The following is a 6,000-nucleotide window of genomic DNA, read 5'->3' on the forward strand; positions in this document are numbered from 1 at the left end:
AAAATAAACTTTAATCGTTTCACCTAAAATCTATGAATATGCTTTATTGGATCATGATCACAAGCAGAAGCGAATTAAATTTTTTCAGATGTGAGTAGATTAAATTTCTATTGTTCACTTTATGTTTCAAAAAGCTTTTAAAAATGTTTCAAAAGCTTTTATAAAGCAGTGAAGATACTGCCATTTTGTGAAATATATGTGATATAATTAATTATGGTCATATCAAGCTATACCTACTGCTCGTTTTATTTTCCAATTGGTTAGCTAAATTCCAAGGATGACTTAGAATCTGACACTAATATCAAATGAAAACCAATTAAAATGTATACTGAGAAGAACAAACAGGACATTTAGTACTTTATATCTCAAACTAGACGTTTCCCATTTATCTAGTCAAATCTCTGCTGGGTCAGAGATTTTCTGCACGCTGACTGAGATGGAGAACGTAGCTATAAAATCAGTGAGGGGTCTACAGCAAATATACAAATATAATTTAATGATACATTTATTCTATAAAAACCCAAAAAGGAAAGGTTAGAATTTCTGAAGCCTTTATATAAACAATGAGTTTTGAAATGTAACTATACTACTACCACTTCTGCCTTCTTACAAAGCAGACGTTATGTGCTATTAAATATTGTATGTTATAAATTAAAGAAAGCTGACAATTCTGCTCAGCATGCATGGATTATTTCAATAATAGTCATGAATATCTGTTATTTCAAATATATCCATGGGAAAATGGGTTCTTATATTACTTATATTGTACGAATATAAAATGACAATTGTTCTAATAGAAATATAGTTAGGCAGGTATACAAAGAAATGAGCACGACGTCTTTCATCACAAAAGAAGATACCTGTTCCTTCATACTCGATACATTAGTGTAATTAATTAATTTAATGTTTACATTAAGTACAACTTGAGGAAACAGTGCAATAAATGTTTTACACTTGCAAAACAGTTTTCAATGTTTTACGTTTCTTACCCCAGCACAGTGACTGATTCTCACTCCTTTATTCTCAAACTATTTTTTTGGTTCTTCTTCCCTCACCTCTAGGCAGATATTGGTATTTCTTTGCCACTTGTGCCAAAATGATTTTCATAAACTTTCATTTAAACCATTATTTTGCTGAATAGTAATTTACTCACAAGTCTGTGTTTGTACTAGAATGTAAGTTCTGCATCATTTTATCATTTCCTCAGGGCCTAACCCAACATATTTGCTCAATAAATACTTGTTAAAGCAGGGAAAAGATAGATTATTCAGTAAATGGTCCTGGATAATTGGCTCCTTGGAGGAAAATGAAGTTAGACTTTAATTCATAACATAAAAAATTACATTTGGCAATGGCCCAAGTAATATAAAGAACACTTCCACTTCCTAATAAAAAGACAATCAATTACAAAATGGGCAAAAGATCAGAATAGGCAATTCTCCAAAGAAGATATAGAGATATACAAAGCTCATGAAAAGATGAGCAATCATTAGCAATCGGGGAAATTCAAACCAAAATCACAATGAAATGCATACTATTCACAAGAGCCAAAAGGTGGAAGGGACCCAAATCAATGTCCATGGACGGATGGCTGGCTGAACAAAATGTGGCCTATACGCACCACAGGGCATTACTCAGCTTTAAAAAGGAAAGAAACCCTGTCGCATGCTACAGCATGGATGAACCCTGAGGACATTGTGGGGAGGGAACTAAGCCAGTCACAAAAGACAACTACTGTGTGATTCCACTCATACGAGGTATCTCAAGCAGTCAAATTCATAGAAAGTAGAGTGGTTACCAGGGCTAAATTCACAGAAATAGAATTGTTTCTGGGTTTTGTCTTGAAGCTTTTGGCACATATAGTGAAGCTACCTCTCTAAAAAGGCTATCGAGCATCTTTTTAGCAAACATTCTTTCACTGATCTTCTGGTCAGTGCCAAACTCCGACCATAGAATTTGCTTTCATATAAGCTCTTTCTTAATCCTCACAGTAAGGCTGTGATTATGGTAAGTCTAATAGCGTGCCTCCTCCCCTCTCCTTAGCTTGGGCCAGTGCATCAACTCAAGGTCACAAAGCAAGTGGAACTCTTTTGAAAGACCACATGGCCACTAGACACTAACTCATTTGAAAAACACATCATCTTACTTTTATGGGAGATGGGAAATCAATGAACCATTGGATTATTTTATTTTCTGTGCAAGAGAAAATGTCTGTGTCTTGTTTAGCATAGTTGAGGATATTTACTCAAAATTACATAATAGTCTTTTTCATGCTGTATACAGCAAGACAAAAATTGGTTTGTATCCTGTATCTATTTTTGTTTTTTGCAAGACTTCCTCTGTCAAATTTGAAGTTTCATATTGTAGCAATAGGATCAAAATGATAAGATTTAAGTGCATCATACATATGTAGATATCATACATGTCATATATACCAGGGGTGCCAAAAAAATGTAGACACATGACTTGTATTCATCTTTTGTTATCAATATATATTGACTATTACAATTTTAATATAGTTTTTTCCTTTCTTATAATGTGTATCCACTGTTTTGGCTCCCTCTGCATATGCCTTTTAAAGAGATGTCTACATAGTACAAATAGAATATGCATTTCCTTGGTTTTTGCAACCACGATTCAAGAAGGAACAATACTAATCCTTGAGCTTAATTAATATTCTGCTTGATAATACTGTTTAGTTAGGAATTCAGGACTCCCAAATACTATTATAAAGGTGAACTTGTTCTCGGCCTGGAATTATTATTTCACTTACAGAACCACCTGACCTTTTTCCAGTGACAGGTGCGTGGTTACCGCGGCAGGTAAGGAACACTTATACGACGCGGTTTGGGGGCTCTGCTAGTTATAGATCTTTTACATAAGGCAGGAAAAACTGTCTTTAGCTAATTCCAGTAATTAGACTGCTTTTGTTAAGAACACTATAGAAGAGTGAAATGTTACATTTCAATTTGTCTTTATCACTAAGTCCCACCCACCCTTTAGTTTTCCCATCAAAAAAGAAAAGGGACACGCCCACTCACATACATACTTCTTACTATCTTCTCCTCTTGCGTTAATAAAGTAAAAAAAAAAAGGTCTGGGAAGCATTAGGTTTCGTCCAAGGTACAGCTATATAAGGAACATTTTTATTCTCATTTCGTTCATATCTTGCAGTATATTAGTGTGACAGGCTCATCAGTATGGTTTAAACATAGTTATTAAAATTAAATATAACTTCTTCAAAAAGAAAGGAAGAAGTGAATTAAATGCTGCCGAGAAACAGTAGTTCGTCTTCTGTTCATAGTTTTTTTGTCAGTTTCTGTTCATCTCAATTGACTAAATCTACAGGTCATGAGTGTTCCTTAAGAATCTATCTCAGTGACTTTCTGGCTAAAAGCCGTAATCTCAGCTCGTTTCCGGCACCCTGTCCACACAGCACAGGAGCACGCCGAGTAGGGCCACCCGCTGCCCTGTGAGGCAGTACACACAGTGGGCGTGGCAAACCACTTTGCCTCTCTGTTTTACAGTTTTCAAAAAATATTTAAAATAATGTGGTTGGACAGAGTGCCTTATAAAGTTTCTAAAAACTCCCCAAGCCTATGATTCTGAACTGGGACCTGTCTTGCTATCTAGGTAGTTTCAGGCGCTTGATACACTTACCTAGCACAGAGGGAAGGGGTCCGGTTTTAAGGCGCCCTTTGTGTAAGGTTGCTCACATGTGACAAAATTATCCAGCAGAGTGGGAGCCCTGATAGGCAGGGTCTGAATGCATGGGGCTGGATGGCCCAGCGGTGACGTGTGTTCTCTAAAGTCAGAAATGCAGGGCATGGCCAGGAGTGTAAGTTACTTGGTATGCTCATTTTCTGCTTTCCTTTTCTCCTTATATAATATGTTAAGATTATGTTTTTAATAAAAGTTATCCATTCATGTATTTTCATTTAAAGATTACCACATATAAGTCATATTATATGACAAGCCATGTAAAACACTTGTTGGAGGGCCTAACCCATGATAGTAAATATCAGCTACTGTTGTTCTTTTAAACGAATTACGGATTCTGTACTTCTGCATTGCAGGACTTAAAAGCATCAGCTTTCATTGCTGTAGCTTCCGCTGGCCTGCCGGAAGCTGTAGGAACTAACAGAAGCAAGCAGAGAATGCCGAGGGCTCATAGAAGTTGGAAGTGGCAGTTTTTGCTTTTTAGCTGAGCCATCCTGCCACCTATTGGCAGCTCAGTGGCCGCTCAGTTCGGGCTGGGCATCGAACCGGCGACCCTGTTGCTCAGAGCTCGTGCTCTTAAGCGACCTCTTAACCAACTGAGCCACTTGGCAGACCCTTGGAAGTGGCAGTTTTAAAAACTTCTTTTCCAGACTTTCCAAATAGGAAAATAGGTTTTTTGGGGTTTTTTTTTTTAACATTAGGCTTCCTTATTTTTTGCAATCAGAAAACAAAACTAAATAAATATCAAACCAAAACTTTACCAATAGAATAATGCTTTAAAATTCTCTTGCATAAACACAGAAGTAAAAGGGTAGGCTCTTATGGCGTTTTTATAAATGTCACCCTGAAATTACAGTTTTAAGACTCCATAAGGTCAAACCTACTGACAAGTAAAAAGTACCAGGAGTCTATTAAATCAGTGCAAGAATACAGTTTTTCTAGTGCCGTCAGAATAAAAATTCCATCCTCTGTGCTTTAGTCAGAAAAAACCAAGCCCTCACGGCTAAATGCTGCAAGGCAGAACATACTACTGTTAGAGCAAAGCTCACTTCCTAGATGTGGGACAGTTACAGTTTTTATAGAAAAGCATATGGTTATAAGTGAAGTAAACATTTTCTTAAGCAACTATAACAACAACTGGGCAGGTGTGTTAAATACATTAAAGCCCATTACAGAAAAGGGCGGGGACCGGTACATGGTTCCAGCCCTCTACTATTAGTGGAGGTTTTTTGCCCCTATGAGCTTCTTGAAGGCAAGGATTGCTTCTGTTTGTTTGGTTTATAAGTATCTCTCTCTGTTTTTCATTTTAAGTGTCAACGTTTTCCTACTAACTAGTTGATCTTGGCTGAGCCATATTCTAATTGTTAGAAGTTTAAGGATTTTTATCCCTTTCATAAACTTCTGCAATTATTAGTATTTGCAATCATATTACAAAATTCTATAAAGATCTATTATAACATTTTATAATATCCTTTTAAGTAAACAGTTGTATAAAGAAATTTCTAATACCCCTAGACTTTTAAAACCAAAGTTGTTTTAGAAAGATTTATGAAATATAAGAACATACTTGTAGGCTATTCAGTTAAATGAAAAACTATAATTAAAATACTTAATGAGCTATGTGAATTATTGGTTATTAGATTAAATTAGTTTAAAACATGACTGAGATGCGCAAATCATAAGCTTTCTTTAAAATGACAATGCTTAGGATCTTAATATGTCATGTGAAAACTATACATTATAGCCCATGTATTCTTAAAGATATTTAAAGTATAAAACCTTGGCTTCTAGCTTTGAGATTCGGTTTATATTAGCTACTTCACACTAAGGACAAAACTGAAATATAGCAATAATCATGCATAAATACTGCGACACCAAGCCAATTTGCAGGCTGAGAAAAGGATGAATAGAAAAAGTCAAAGCTAGAAAGGTCAATACTGTATAAATGGTTTTAGAAATGAAAAACCCTCGCCTGGTTTATGGGTGACTATTCATATTCACTCTCTGAAAACGTCTTTAGTTTTCACTTAAGACACATGAATGCAAAGCAAATACCATAATCAAATATCATGTGTGAAATAAAGGCCTCCCTCCCAGCCATTCTTGTCATTTAGACGTTATTTTAGACATTATATGGAAACGTTTGCTTATCTGTTATTGATTACCAATATTTCACATTTTAAAAAAAATAATAAGCATGTAAATATAGAAACATGTAAGTAAAAAGTGAATCATGGTTCAAGTAATTTTGATCCTGTTCTCTACATGTGCAAACATTAA

At 35.4% G+C, this 6,000-nt stretch overlaps 1 protein-coding gene across 1 annotated transcript in view; it reads right to left on the reverse strand.

Annotated features, from left to right (window-relative positions):
- ITFG1 (integrin alpha FG-GAP repeat containing 1) overlaps positions 1-6,000 on the reverse strand; it is a 140,160-nt gene that overhangs the window by 42,513 nt on the left and 91,647 nt on the right. The gene's annotated exons all lie outside the window — the stretch shown is intronic.

Source organism: Hipposideros armiger, unplaced genomic scaffold (genome assembly GCF_001890085.2).
Source record: "Hipposideros armiger isolate ML-2016 unplaced genomic scaffold, ASM189008v1 scaffold_4, whole genome shotgun sequence".
Lineage (NCBI taxonomy): Eukaryota > Metazoa > Chordata > Mammalia > Chiroptera > Hipposideridae > Hipposideros > Hipposideros armiger.